We start from the raw sequence: 14,329 nt of genomic DNA, 5'->3' as shown, positions 1-14,329 counted from the left end.
ATGAATTTTTCAGCTATTAAAAATAATAAATTGTTTGGAATTCTTAATTTTTGGGTTAAGAGAAATCGTAGCAGTACCATGTTAGCGATTTGTAGATATGCATATTGTTCAATATATTTTGTTGATTAACATAGGACCTAAAAAAATGTAGCCTTCATTGTTTTTTGATGGAGTCGAAGACCTGAGATTTTATTAGACTGGACAACTGAAATGAAAACACCATTTAATCAAATCAAGCTTTCAACTCAGACACTTCAAAAAATAATTTAAAATTATTGAATTTGTTATTTTATGACCTATTTTAATTGGTTTATATATGCAGGTACACAGAGTATTTTGAAGCTGAGAGGTGCAAAGTACGCACTGTTTATCAATTCAAATGAAGAAAGTCCTTATGAAGGTTGATTGGAGCGTTAGGCGGCCATTCTTGGGGAGAAATCCTAAACAGATATAATCACTAGAGAACAAAGGTAAGAATTTTTCCTAATTGTTCATTTTATCCAGTTAGTGTTCACCGAATTTTATGTTAAATTTGTAACATATGAAGTATTTAGTATAATTATTATTTGTAAATGGCCCTTTGGTTGAAACATAATCATCAAAAGGTCGTCGGTTCCTAGATTAGTTGGACAAGCACCTCAATTCTTTCCTATCTTGAGCTAATCTTTATATTTCCCTAAAACTAGAACATCCCAAACCCTCAACTATTTGCAAAAGTAATCTTAATCTAAGTCTACCTCTACCCCCTTAATTCCTGTTTCTGCTTCTAATATGTCTCTGACTAGACCTTCATGGCTGAAATGTCCTCTGTTCTCATATTCTTCCTGATGCCTCTTCATTTCTAACCTTCTCTATCCTTGGTATCCTTATCGTCCACCCCATTTGGAACGCTTCTAACCCTTTCCTTGACTCGAAACATAATGTTACAGATTTAACATTAAATTCAGTGAAACCGCACAAGCGATTGATTATTCTCCTTTAATACTGTATTAATAAAAAGTTTTCCAGTGAGTGCACCATTGAACGTTTAAATAATTTTACCATTGTTTGTGACAATTATTTGATTCTACGTATACATCTTTCAAATAAAATGTTACCAGAGCTGATTTTCTCATATAATATGTTTTATTCAAACTTCTAAGGTTATTTAAATTTACAATCTATATTGTTTCCCCATTCCCTATCCTTCACGTTATACCTATAATACATCCTCAAAGAAAACATAACAAAAACACTGCAGTGTTTATTATGCTACCTCATACTAAATCTGTTACACGTCTTAATCCCTTTTCCACATATATTACATTATTTTTTCCTTCATCCAGTACATCCCTTTATTACATTCCATCCCCATTCTAAATCTCTTTATTACCGCCATATCTTTTCTGCCCTTCCCTCAAATATTTCGTTAATATATTTTCTTACTACACCTCCCACATAAATTGTTTCAACCCCTTCGCGTATTTCGACTTCTGTACTCCCCTCTAATTATCTAGTAAGTCCTTTTCATTTAGATTATTCCCTACATCCACTCTTTTGTTTCTTTATTCCTATAATTGTTTCTGACTTATTATTAATACATCTGAGGGGTTTTTCTCCTCTCTTATCATATTTTTTTCTTGGGTCTTTTTCCTGTAATTCTCCTATTTTTTCTTCGTTTCTTACTACTCTTTTTCTTGTTTCCTCTATCATCTTACCATACTTTGCTTCTCTTCTTACTATATAATCTGCTGTGCCTTTTTTTTTTTCTAAATTTAAAATCTATTTTATAAATTACATTCCCATATTTCCTACGTTCATACTCTATTCATCCCCAAATTTCTACCCCTTAACGTACTACACTTGTAATGATTCAGTTAATATTGCGTTATTTTGGAAATTAAGCCTTCCTTATGTTTGAACTATCAAATACGTTATCGATAATGTATTGCGTAGCTTTATACTTATATGCTAGTAAATTTCCCCCTTTTCATTTTATCAATTTAAATACTGCTCCACATTTGTTAAACAATTTACGTATATTGATGACAAAGGTTGAAAAGAAATATTTCTATAACATCATCGAATTTACGCAAGGCAGTTCATACTCGAGAAAATTTTGGGTTTGTAACAAACTAGTAATTTGCCGTTCGTAAATATATTTTGCGATTTATTTATTCATGTATTAGGATATATATTCTATAATTTCAATAAAATTATCAAATCCACTCGCTTTGTTCTCCTTTATCATTAGGTCATTCGGACGCTTTACGTTAAGAGATACGTTTACTATACCTGCTATAAATGTAGATACCTAACATTAAAACTTAATAATTAAATATTAAACTAATCTTATCCTGCATCTTACCCATTTAGACCTATACAGAATAAACAAAATCTAGTGTAAATATTTTGGTGTAATGTTTAAAAATGTATCCCGAAAAAATGTACTTTTCATAGCTTGCACGGATCTTAAATTATGATATACATCGAAAGTGTCGTAAACTGTAACATTTATCATAACGATAAAAAATAAAACATCCGTAGGAATGTTTGAACCGTAACCATGCTTATTTTCAAAAATTTACTAAAGTATACTCTGAATCAAGATTTGCTCATGCTGATATTTACCACAGATTAGAAATTAAGCTTTAAATAAAGTTGGTAGGGCGTCGCAAAGTGACGTCTTATCTAATGAAATCGAAGAAATTACAAACATTCGCAGCCATTTTGGCAACTGTTAGAAATATGATTTTGAAAATTCAAAACAGGCATTCCATGCAGCAAGGTATGCCCTTTTTGATTATTATCACAGATTTGAATTTCGACACTAAATGGGGTAGCTAGGGCGTCGCAAAGTGACGTCTTATTTAATGAAATCGAAGAAATTACAAACTTTCGCAGCCATTTTGGCAACTGTTAGAAATATGATTTTGAGAATTCAAAACCGGCGTTCCATGCAGCAAGGTATGGCCTTTTCGATTGTTATCACAGATTTGAATTTCGGCACTAAATGGGGTAGCTAGGGCGTCGCAAAGTGACGTCTTATTTAATGAAATCGAAGAAATTAGAAACCTTCGCAGCCATTTTAGCAACTGTTAGAAATATTATTTTGAAAATTCAAAACAGGCATTCCATGCAGCAAGGTATGCCCTTTTTGATTATTATCACAGATTTGAATTTGGACACTAAATCGGGTAGCTAGGGCGTCGCAAAGTGACGTCTTATTTAATGAAGTCGAAGAAATTACAAACTTTCGCAGATATTTTGGCAACTGTTAGAAATACGATTTTGAAAATTAAAAACAGACATTCCATGCAGCAAGGTATGCCCTTTTTGATTATTATCACAGATTTGAATTTGGACACTACATCGGGTAGCTAGGGCGTCGCAAAGTGACGTCTTATTTAATGAAATCGAAGAAATTACAAACTTTAGCAGCCATTTTGGCAACTGTTAGAAATATGATTTTGAAAATTCAAAACTGGCGTTCTATGCAGCAAGGTATGCCCTTTTTGATTATTATCACAGATTTGAGGTTTGGCACTAAATGGGGTAGCTAGGGCGTCGCAAAGTGACGTCTTATTTAATGAAATCGAAGAGATTACAAACTTTCGCAGCCATTTTGGCAACTGTTAGAAATACGATTTTGAGAATTCAAAACAGGCGTTCTATGCAGCAAGGTATGCCCTTTTTGATTATTATCACAGATTTGAATTTCGACACTAAATGGGGTAGCTAGGGCGTCGCAAAGTGACGTCTTATTTAATGAAATCGAAGAAATTACAAACCTTCGCAGCATTTTTGGCAACTGTTAGAAATATTATTTTGAAAATTCAAAACAGGCATTCCATGCAGCAAGGTATGCCCTTTTTGATTATTATCACAGATTTGAATTTCGGCACTAAATGGGGTAGCTAGGGCGTCGCAAAGTGACCTCTTATTTAATGAAATCGAAGAAATTACAAACTTTCGCAGCCATTTTGGCAACTGTTAGAAATATTATTTTGAAAGTTCAAAGTAGGCATTCCATGCAGCAAGGTATGCCCTTTTTGATTATTATCACAGATTTGAATTTCGGCACTAAATGGGGTAACTAGGGCGTCGCAAAATGACGTCTTATTTAATGAAATCGAAGAAATTACAAACTTTCGCAGCCATTTTGGCAATTGTTAGAAATTTTATTTTGAAAATTCAAAACAGGCATTCCATGCAGCAAGGTATGCCCTTTTTGATTATTATCACAGATTTGAATTTCGACACTAAATGGGGTAGCTAGGGCGTCGCAAAGTGACGTCTTATTTAATGAAATCGAAGAAATTACAAACTTTCGCAGCCATTTTGGCAACTGTTAGAAATATTATTTTGAAAATTCAAAACAGGCATTCCATGCAGCAAGGTATGCCCTTTTTGATTATTATCACAGATTTGAATTTCGACACTAAATGGGGTAGCTAGGGCGTCGCAAAGTGACGTCTTATTTAATGAAATCGAAGAAATTACAAACTTTCGCAGCATTTTTGGCAACTGTTAGAAATATTATTTTGAAAATTCAAAACAGGCATTCCATGCAGCAAGGTATGCCCTTTTTGATTATTATCACAGATTTGAATTTCGGCACTAAATGGGGTAGCTAGGGCGTCGCAAAGTGACCTCTTATTTAATGAAATCGAAGAAATTACAAACTTTCGCAGCCATTTTGGCAACTGTTAGAAATATTATTTTGAAAGTTCAAAGTAGGCATTCCATGCAGCAAGGTATGCCCTTTTTGATTATTATCACAGATTTGAATTTCGGCACTAAATGGGGTAACTAGGGCGTCGCAAAATGACGTCTTATTTAATGAAATCGAAGAAATTACAAACTTTCGCAGCCATTTTGGCAATTGTTAGAAATTTTATTTTGAAAATTCAAAACAGGCATTCCATGCAGCAAGGTATGCCCTTTTTGATTATTATCACAGATTTGAATTTCGACACTAAATGGGGTAGCTAGGGCGTCGCAAAGTGACGTCTTATTTAATGAAATCGAAGAAATTACAAACTTTCGCAGCCATTTTGGCAACTGTTAGAAATATTATTTTGAAAATTCAAAACAGGCATTCCATGCAGCAAGGTATGCCCTTTTTGATTATTATCACAGATTTGAATTTCGACACTAAATGGGGTAGCTAGGGCGTCGCAAAGTGACGTCTTATTTAATGAAATCGAAGAAATTACAAACTTTCGCAGCATTTTTGGCAACTGTTAGAAATATTATTTTGAAAATTCAAAACAGGCATTCCATGCAGCAAGGTATGCCCTTTTTGATTATTATCACAGATTTGAATTTCGGCACTAAATGGGGTAGCTAGGGCGTCGCAAAGTGACCTCTTATTTAATGAAATCGAAGAAATTACAAACTTTCGCAGCCATTTTGGCAACTGTTAGAAATATTATTTTGAAAGTTCAAAGTAGGCATTCCATGCAGCAAGGTATGCCCTTTTTGATTATTATCACAGATTTGAATTTCGGCACTAAATGGGGTAACTAGGGCGTCGCAAAATGACGTCTTATTTAATGAAATCGAAGAAATTACAAACTTTCGCAGCCATTTTGGCAATTGTTAGAAATTTTATTTTGAAAATTCAAAACAGGCATTCCATGCAGCAAGGTATGCCCTTTTTGATTATTATCACAGATTTGAATTTCGACACTAAATGGGGTAGCTAGGGCGTCGCAAAGTGACGTCTTATTTAATGAAATCGAAGAAATTACAAACTTTCGCAGCCATTTTGGCAACTGTTAGAAATATGCTTTTGAAAATTCAAAACAGGCGTTCCATGCAGCAAAGCATGCTCTTTTTTATTATTATGACCAATTTGACATTTAGCGCTAAATAAGGTAGCTAGGGCGTCGCAAAATGACGTCTTATTTAATGAAGTCGAAGAAATTAGAAACTTTCGCAGCCATTTTGGCAACTGTTAGAAATATTATTTTGAAAATTCAAAACAGGCATTCCATGCAGCAAGGTATGCTCTTTTTGATTTTTTACCACCGACTCGATATTTCGCTTTAGATAGAGTAGTTAGGGCGTCGCAAATGAACCTCCTATTTTATGAAATCGCACAAATCATAAACTTTTGCGGCCATTTTGGCAACTGTTAGAAATGGGATTTTGAAAATTCAAAACAGGCGTTCCATGCAGCAAGGTATGCCCTTTTTGATTATTGTCACAGATTTGAATTTCGGCACTAAATGGGGTAGCTAGGGCGTCGTATAGTGACGTCTTACTTAATGAAATCGAGGAAATTACAATCGTTCGCAGCCATTTTGACAACTATTAGAAATATGATTTTGAAATTTCAAAACAGGAATTCCATGCAGCAATGTATGCCCTTTTTGATTAGTATCACAGATTTGAAATTTAGCACTAAATGGGGTAGCTACGGCGTCGCAAAGTGACGTCTTATTTAATGAGCTCGAGGAAAGTGCAAACTTTCGCAGCCATTTTGGCAACTGTTATAAATATGATTTTGAAAATTCAAAACAGGCATTCCCTGCAGAAAGGTCTGCCCTTTTTTATTATTGTCACAGATTTGAAATTCAGCACTAAATGGGGTAGCTAGGGCGTCGTAAAATGACGTCTTATTTAATGAAATTGAAGAAATTACAAACTTTCACAGCCATTTTGGCAACTGTTAGAAATATTATTTTGAAAATTCAATTGAATTATTCCATGCATAAAGTTATTCTCTTTCTGATTCTTATGACAGGTTTCAGATTACTCTTTAAATAGGGTAGATAGGGCGTCGCAAAATGGCGTTTGGTTTTATGAAATCGAAGAAAACTCAATTAAAGTATCCCATGCATCAAGGGCTCTTTCTGATTTTTATCACAGATTTGAAATATAGTTTTAAACATAATAAGTGGGGCGTCTCATAGTGGCATCTATTTTTATGATACACTAGAAATATATGTTTTCGGTGGCATTTTTGACAGTCACTTAATTTTGATAATTTATTTAAGACGTTTGATGCACAAAATTATCATGCTTTGACTTTTAAGACGGATTTGAAATTAAACGTTAATTACGTGGTGTAGAATATCGCAAAGTAACACCTGGTTTTATGAAGTCGAAGAAAATTTAAATTTTCTCTTTTACTGGAGCTGGAACATCACAATATCTTGTCTTCTTTCGCATATTTCACGATTTTTGATAAAATGATTTCATTTTAAGAATTTAAAGTGGGAATTTGATGTATTAATGTTGGTTGTTTTTTGTTGTTTCAGAAATATCCACAGGCATGTTTGGTTCACGTAAAAAAATGACAACAAGGGATGGGTTTGCGGATTTTAAAGAAAATATGCGTCGAATTCTTCGGAGGTTTGACCAAAGTCGGAGTTCATCTTTGAGCTGCAATAAAGTCCTACAGTTTTCATCACAGAAATATCAATATGTAAACAAAGGTGGATTTATTGAACGAACTTAAAAATACTTCCAATTTTAACGCAATATTTATGGATTGATTTATCCTTCTTGTTATAGTTGAATATACATCTTATTTACTTCATATAATAATAATTGTTCTTGTATTCACTAAACAATTAGACAATTATCATTTAAAATATTTTATTTATTGAATAACTTACGTAATCAAAATCAATTACAAACAATATATGTTTATCTCAAGGTTTATGTATTAACGCAAAGTACAAAATCTTTTTTGTTCTTTACTTACCTTTTATTAATATTTGCGTTAATTATGGATGTATTTGTTTTTAAAAATCAATCCAGATTAGAACCAGGCTCTTTCACCAAATTTAATATGTTTAGGAATAAGCATGGTAATTATTTATTTAATTTTTTTATTAGACAAAGAACATCTTTAAAAAAATCAATTAATCCACTTTTGGTAGTCGCACTGTCCACAATATTTTTTAATCTTTGCGTTAATTATGAAAGTATTTGTTTTTAACAACCAACCCAGATTAGAACCAGGCTCCTTCACCAAATTTAATATGTTTAGGAATAAGCATGGTAATTATTTATTTAATCTTTTATTAGACAAAGAACATCTTTAAAAAAATCAATTAATCCACTTTTGGTAGTCGCACTGTCCACAATATTTTTTAATCTTTGCGTTAATTATGAAAGTATTTGTTTTTAACAACCAACCCAGATTAGAACCAGGCTCCTTCACCAAATTTAATATGTTTAGGAATAAGCATGGTAATTATTTATTTAATCTTTTATTAGACAAAGAACATCTTTAAAAAAATCAATTAATCCACTTTTGGTAGTCGCACTGTCCACAATATTTTTTAATCTTTGCGTTAATTATGAAAGTATTTGTTTTTAACAACCAACCCAGATTAGAACCAGGCTCCTTCACCAAATTTAATATGTTTAGGAATAAGCATGGTAATTATTTATTTAATCTTTTATTAGACAAAGAACATCTTTAAAAAAATCAATTAATCCACTTTTGGTAGTCGCACTGTCCACAATATTTTTTAATCTTTGCGTTAATTATGAAAGTATTTGTTTTTAACAACCAACCCAGATTAGAACCAGGCTCCTTCACCAAATTTAATATGTTTAGGAATAAGCATGGTAATTATTTATTTAATCTTTTATTAGACAAAGAACATCTTTAAAAAAATCAATTAATCCACTTTTGGTAGTCGCACTGTCCACAATATTTTTTAATCTTTGCGTTAATTATGAAAGTATTTGTTTTTAACAACCAACCCAGATTAGAACCAGGCTCCTTCACCAAATTTAATATGTTTAGGAATAAGCATGGTAATTATTTATTTAATCTTTTATTAGACAAAGAACATCTTTAAAAAAATCAATTAATCCACTTTTGGTAGTCGCACTGTCCACAATATTTTTTAATCTTTGCGTTAATTATGAAAGTATTTGTTTTTAACAACCAACCCAGATTAGAACCAGGCTCCTTCACCAAATTTAATATGTTTAGGAATAAGCATGGTAATTATTTATTTAATCTTTTATTAGACAAAGAACATCTTTAAAAAAATCAATTAATCCACTTTTGGTAGTCGCACTGTCCACAATATTTTTTAATCTTTGCGTTAATTATGAAAGTATTTGTTTTTAACAACCAACCCAGATTAGAACCAGGCTCCTTCACCAAATTTAATATGTTTAGGAATAAGCATGGTAATTATTTATTTAATCTTTTATTAGACAAAGAACATCTTTAAAAAAATCAATTAATCCACTTTTGGTAGTCGCACTGTCCACAATATTTTTTAATCTTTGCGTTAATTATGAAAGTATTTGTTTTTAACAACCAACCCAGATTAGAACCAGGCTCCTTCACCAAATTTAATATGTTTAGGAATAAGCATGGTAATTATTTATTTAATCTTTTATTAGACAAAGAACATCTTTAAAAAAATCAATTAATCCACTTTTGGTAGTCGCACTGTCCACAATATTTTTTAATCTTTGCGTTAATTATGAAAGTATTTGTTTTTAACAACCAACCCAGATTAGAACCAGGCTCCTTCACCAAATTTAATATGTTTAGGAATAAGCATGGTAATTATTTATTTAATCTTTTATTAGACAAAGAACATCTTTAAAAAAATCAATTAATCCACTTTTGGTAGTCGCACTGTCCACAATATTTTTTAATCTTTGCGTTAATTATGAAAGTATTTGTTTTTAACAACCAACCCAGATTAGAACCAGGCTCCTTCACCAAATTTAATATGTTTAGGAATAAGCATGGTAATTATTTATTTAATCTTTTATTAGACAAAGAACATCTTTAAAAAAATCAATTAATCCACTTTTGGTAGTCGCACTGTCCACAATATTTTTTAATCTTTGCGTTAATTATGAAAGTATTTGTTTTTAACAACCAACCCAGATTAGAACCAGGCTCCTTCACCAAATTTAATATGTTTAGGAATAAGCATGGTAATTATTTATTTAATCTTTTATTAGACAAAGAACATCTTTAAAAAAATCAATTAATCCACTTTTGGTAGTCGCACTGTCCACAATATTTTTTAATCTTTGCGTTAATTATGAAAGTATTTGTTTTTAACAACCAACCCAGATTAGAACCAGGCTCCTTCACCAAATTTAATATGTTTAGGAATAAGCATGGTAATTATTTATTTAATCTTTTATTAGACAAAGAACATCTTTAAAAAAATCAATTAATCCACTTTTGGTAGTCGCACTGTCCACAATATTTTTTAATCTTTGCGTTAATTATGAAAGTATTTGTTTTTAACAACCAACCCAGATTAGAACCAGGCTCCTTCACCAAATTTAATATGTTTAGGAATAAGCATGGTAATTATTTATTTAATCTTTTATTAGACAAAGAACATCTTTAAAAAAATCAATTAATCCACTTTTGGTAGTCGCACTGTCCACAATATTTTTTAATCTTTGCGTTAATTATGAAAGTATTTGTTTTTAACAACCAACCCAGATTAGAACCAGGCTCCTTCACCAAATTTAATATGTTTAGGAATAAGCATGGTAATTATTTATTTAATCTTTTATTAGACAAAGAACATCTTTAAAAAAATCAATTAATCCACTTTTGGTAGTCGCACTGTCCANTATTTAATTATATGTCCACCGTATGCTAAGAAAGTTTTTTTCAGTACCTTATTTAATATAGGCAAATAGTTTAAAATTAATAATTCAGTTATTCTATCCATTAGAACTAAAATAAGAAAGAAAATTGATGATATTTTTAAAGGACTCATTCCTAATACTAATTTTGGTGAAGGCGCCGGATTAAAATAGTATAAGGACATCTACGACTAACCCTCATTCATATTTTCACTTCATCACATCCTTTTTCATTCATATAAACAACTTCATCCTTCACATACTCGTTCTCTCTTATATTCACTCCCGCAATTATTTTCTCTTGCATACGACTCACCCTCATTCATATTTTCTCTCCTTCACATCCTTTTTCATTCAAACAAAGAACTGCACCCTTCACATACTCGTTCTCTCTTATATTCACCCTCGCAATTATTTTCTCTTGCATACCACTCCCCCCCATTCATATTTTACCTCCCTCACATTCTTTTCACTCTTACAAAAAAATTTCGTTTTGATTAAACGAAACTAAGAAAATGTTATTTATAAAGGAAAGAAAATGTTATAAACCATTAATATAAAAATTGAAAATTTGCCTCAAAGTAATGAAAACACTAAGCCAACNTTATGAAAGTATTTGTTTTTAACAACCAACCCAGATTAGAACCAGGCTCCTTCACCAAATTTAATATGTTTAGGAATAAGCATGGTAATTATTTATTTAATCTTTTATTAGACAAAGAACATCTTTAAAAAAATCAATTAATCCACTTTTGGTAGTCGCACTGTCCACAATATTTTTTAATCTTTGCGTTAATTATGAAAGTATTTGTTTTTAACAACCAACCCAGATTAGAACCAGGCTCCTTCACCAAATTTAATATGTTTAGGAATAAGCATGGTAATTATTTATTTAATCTTTTATTAGACAAAGAACATCTTTAAAAAAATCAATTAATCCACTTTTGGTAGTCGCACTGTCCACAATATTTTTTAATCTTTGCGTTAATTATGAAAGTATTTGTTTTTAACAACCAACCCAGATTAGAACCAGGCTCCTTCACCAAATTTAATATGTTTAGGAATAAGCATGGTAATTATTTATTTAATCTTTTATTAGACAAAGAACATCTTTAAAAAAATCAATTAATCCACTTTTGGTAGTCGCACTGTCCACAATATTTTTTAATCTTTGCGTTAATTATGAAAGTATTTGTTTTTAACAACCAACCCAGATTAGAACCAGGCTCCTTCACCAAATTTAATATGTTTAGGAATAAGCATGGTAATTATTTATTTAATCTTTTATTAGACAAAGAACATCTTTAAAAAAATCAATTAATCCACTTTTGGTAGTCGCACTGTCCACAATATTTTTTAATCTTTGCGTTAATTATGAAAGTATTTGTTTTTAACAACCAACCCAGATTAGAACCAGGCTCCTTCACCAAATTTAATATGTTTAGGAATAAGCATGGTAATTATTTATTTAATCTTTTATTAGACAAAGAACATCTTTAAAAAAATCAATTAATCCACTTTTGGTAGTCGCACTGTCCACAATATTTTTTAATCTTTGCGTTAATTATGAAAGTATTTGTTTTTAACAACCAACCCAGATTAGAACCAGGCTCCTTCACCAAATTTAATATGTTTAGGAATAAGCATGGTAATTATTTATTTAATCTTTTATTAGACAAAGAACATCTTTAAAAAAATCAATTAATCCACTTTTGGTAGTCGCACTGTCCACAATATTTATTAATTTTTGCGTTAATTATGGATGTATTTGTTTATAACCAACCCAGATTAGAACCAGGCTCCTTCACCAAATTTAATATGTTTAGAAATAAGTTTGATTATTATTTACTTAATCTTTTAGTAAAAGAAATCAATTAATCTACTTTTGATAGTCCCACTGTCCATAATATTTAAGAAATTTATTTAATGTAATATTTAATTAACATATACTGATATATATGTACCTATGTGTTATGGTAAGATTAATTTAATTTAAGTTGAAGTATTAATTAATATTTAGGTAGAATGTAAATTATTTATTCAATTTTTTTAGGATGTTACCATTTATCTTGAGATTTATCTTTACTTACCAGTAGATTTATTTATATCGCTGTAATAATAAACTAATTGGGACTTGGGAACTTATTATGGGGTGAGAACGATAATATGAAAGAGAATTTGTACGACAGTGAGGGAGACTATTGGTGAATGTATCTGACAATATGAAGGTGAAAGTAGTATGTAGATTGTGTGGAAGAATGTGATGAGGGTAAAAATGTGTACGAGTGGGTAGATACAGGTGAGAGTTTGAGGGGTAGAATGAATGAGGGTAAGAGAAAGTGAACATGGGTATGTGTGTGAGAGAAAACGAGACTGAGAGTACGTAAGAGATAATGAAAGAGGGTGAAAGGAAGATAATGAATGAAGATATTGCATGTGTGATAGGAAATGAGGGTGAGAATGTGTGTGAAAGGGTCTGTATGTAAGGGAGGTACAAATTTTATTTACACTCCCTCACATACAATACTCTTTTACACCTATTCTCACCCCAGGAATGAATAAGGGTGTCAATGTGTGTGAGAGGAATGTGTTTGAATGCGTGGGAGATAATGAGGGTGAAAGTGTATGTGTGACGGACTGAGAGTATTGATTGAGAAGGTGAGAATGTGTGAGACAGAGGGGTTGTCTGTGAGAGAGAAAGAATGAGGGCGAGAATGTGTGTATGAGCGAGGGTATGTGTGTGAGAGAGAGAGTATGAATTTGTACTCTACTCTCTCTCACACACACGCTCTTTCTCAGGCACACACTCTCGCCCTCGGCGTGAAAGGGGGTGAGAATGTTTGCGTGAGAGTGTGTGTGTGAGTGAGAGAGAGAGAGTACAAATCCGTACTCATCTCTCTCACACGCACTCTCTCATACACACACTCCCACCCTTCGGTATGAATGAGGGTGTGAATGTTAAGGGGGCGATGCCCCCGGGGCAAGGGGGGAGATAAGGGGGCGATGCCCCCGGGGCAAGGGGGGAGATCAAGGGGGGAGATACAAATAAAACAAGAGATAACCTTATACCGTGTTTTATTTCAAAAAAAAATTTTTCAGGCCTACCAGGTTTAGTGCGAAAGGTTTTGTTAATTCGACGAGCGTCCGGGTCAAGGCCCGGACGTTGGAGTGTCCAAATTCGAACTAAGTGGTCCCCAAGACCTGGAAGTCGGAACTTCCGGGATACCAAGTCTCAGAAACTTCGAAATTCGAGTCCCAAGTTCTCCAAAACAAAGGATCCCGAAGGAATCCGATGTTTTGGAGGCCTTGAGATTCGAATTCCGAAGTTTCCAAGACCCAGGACCCCGGAAGTTCCGAGATTCCGGGTATTGGCGACTTCGAAGTTCGAATCTGGACGCTCCAGAACACTCCCGACGCGACACTCCCGATCGAAGTCCCACGACGCTGCTTGGTCCTGATGAGTACCCACCTGCAACAAAAAGATAATTGTGTTATTATATATCAAACAATGATAAAGAAAAGAAACATTTTATGGTTAAAGTTAAATATTCCCCTTGTAATTGTTTATGACAGTTATATTTTAAAAACTGTGAAAATTAAATACAACTGTAATAAATAATTACAAGAAAAAACGCTTAAAAATAACTATAAGAATACATAATTACGATAAAACAAAAAGACCATATTAAATTAAATTGTATACAAGTAAACATGAACTATTCGGGTAAATAATCCA

The 14,329-nt window shown here is 32.4% G+C and overlaps 1 long non-coding RNA gene across 1 annotated transcript in view; it reads left to right on the top strand.

Annotated features, from left to right (window-relative positions):
• The window catches only part of LOC112904533, an 11,304-nt gene extending 761 nt beyond the window's left edge, over window positions 1-10,543 (top strand). The window contains exons 2-3 of the long non-coding RNA XR_003231172.1: window positions 323-470; window positions 7,251-10,543. This is a non-coding gene — a long non-coding RNA (uncharacterized LOC112904533). The remainder of the gene's footprint in view (window positions 1-322; window positions 471-7,250) is intronic.
• Window positions 10,544-14,329: the final 3,786 nt, after the last annotated feature.

Source organism: Agrilus planipennis, unplaced genomic scaffold, assembly GCF_000699045.2.
Source record: "Agrilus planipennis isolate EAB-ADULT unplaced genomic scaffold, Apla_2.0 scaffold86, whole genome shotgun sequence".
In the NCBI taxonomy this organism is placed as follows: Eukaryota; Metazoa; Arthropoda; class Insecta; order Coleoptera; family Buprestidae; genus Agrilus; species Agrilus planipennis.
The sequence above is the reverse complement of the archived record's forward strand: the minus strand, read 5'-3'. Positions and strand labels throughout refer to the sequence as shown.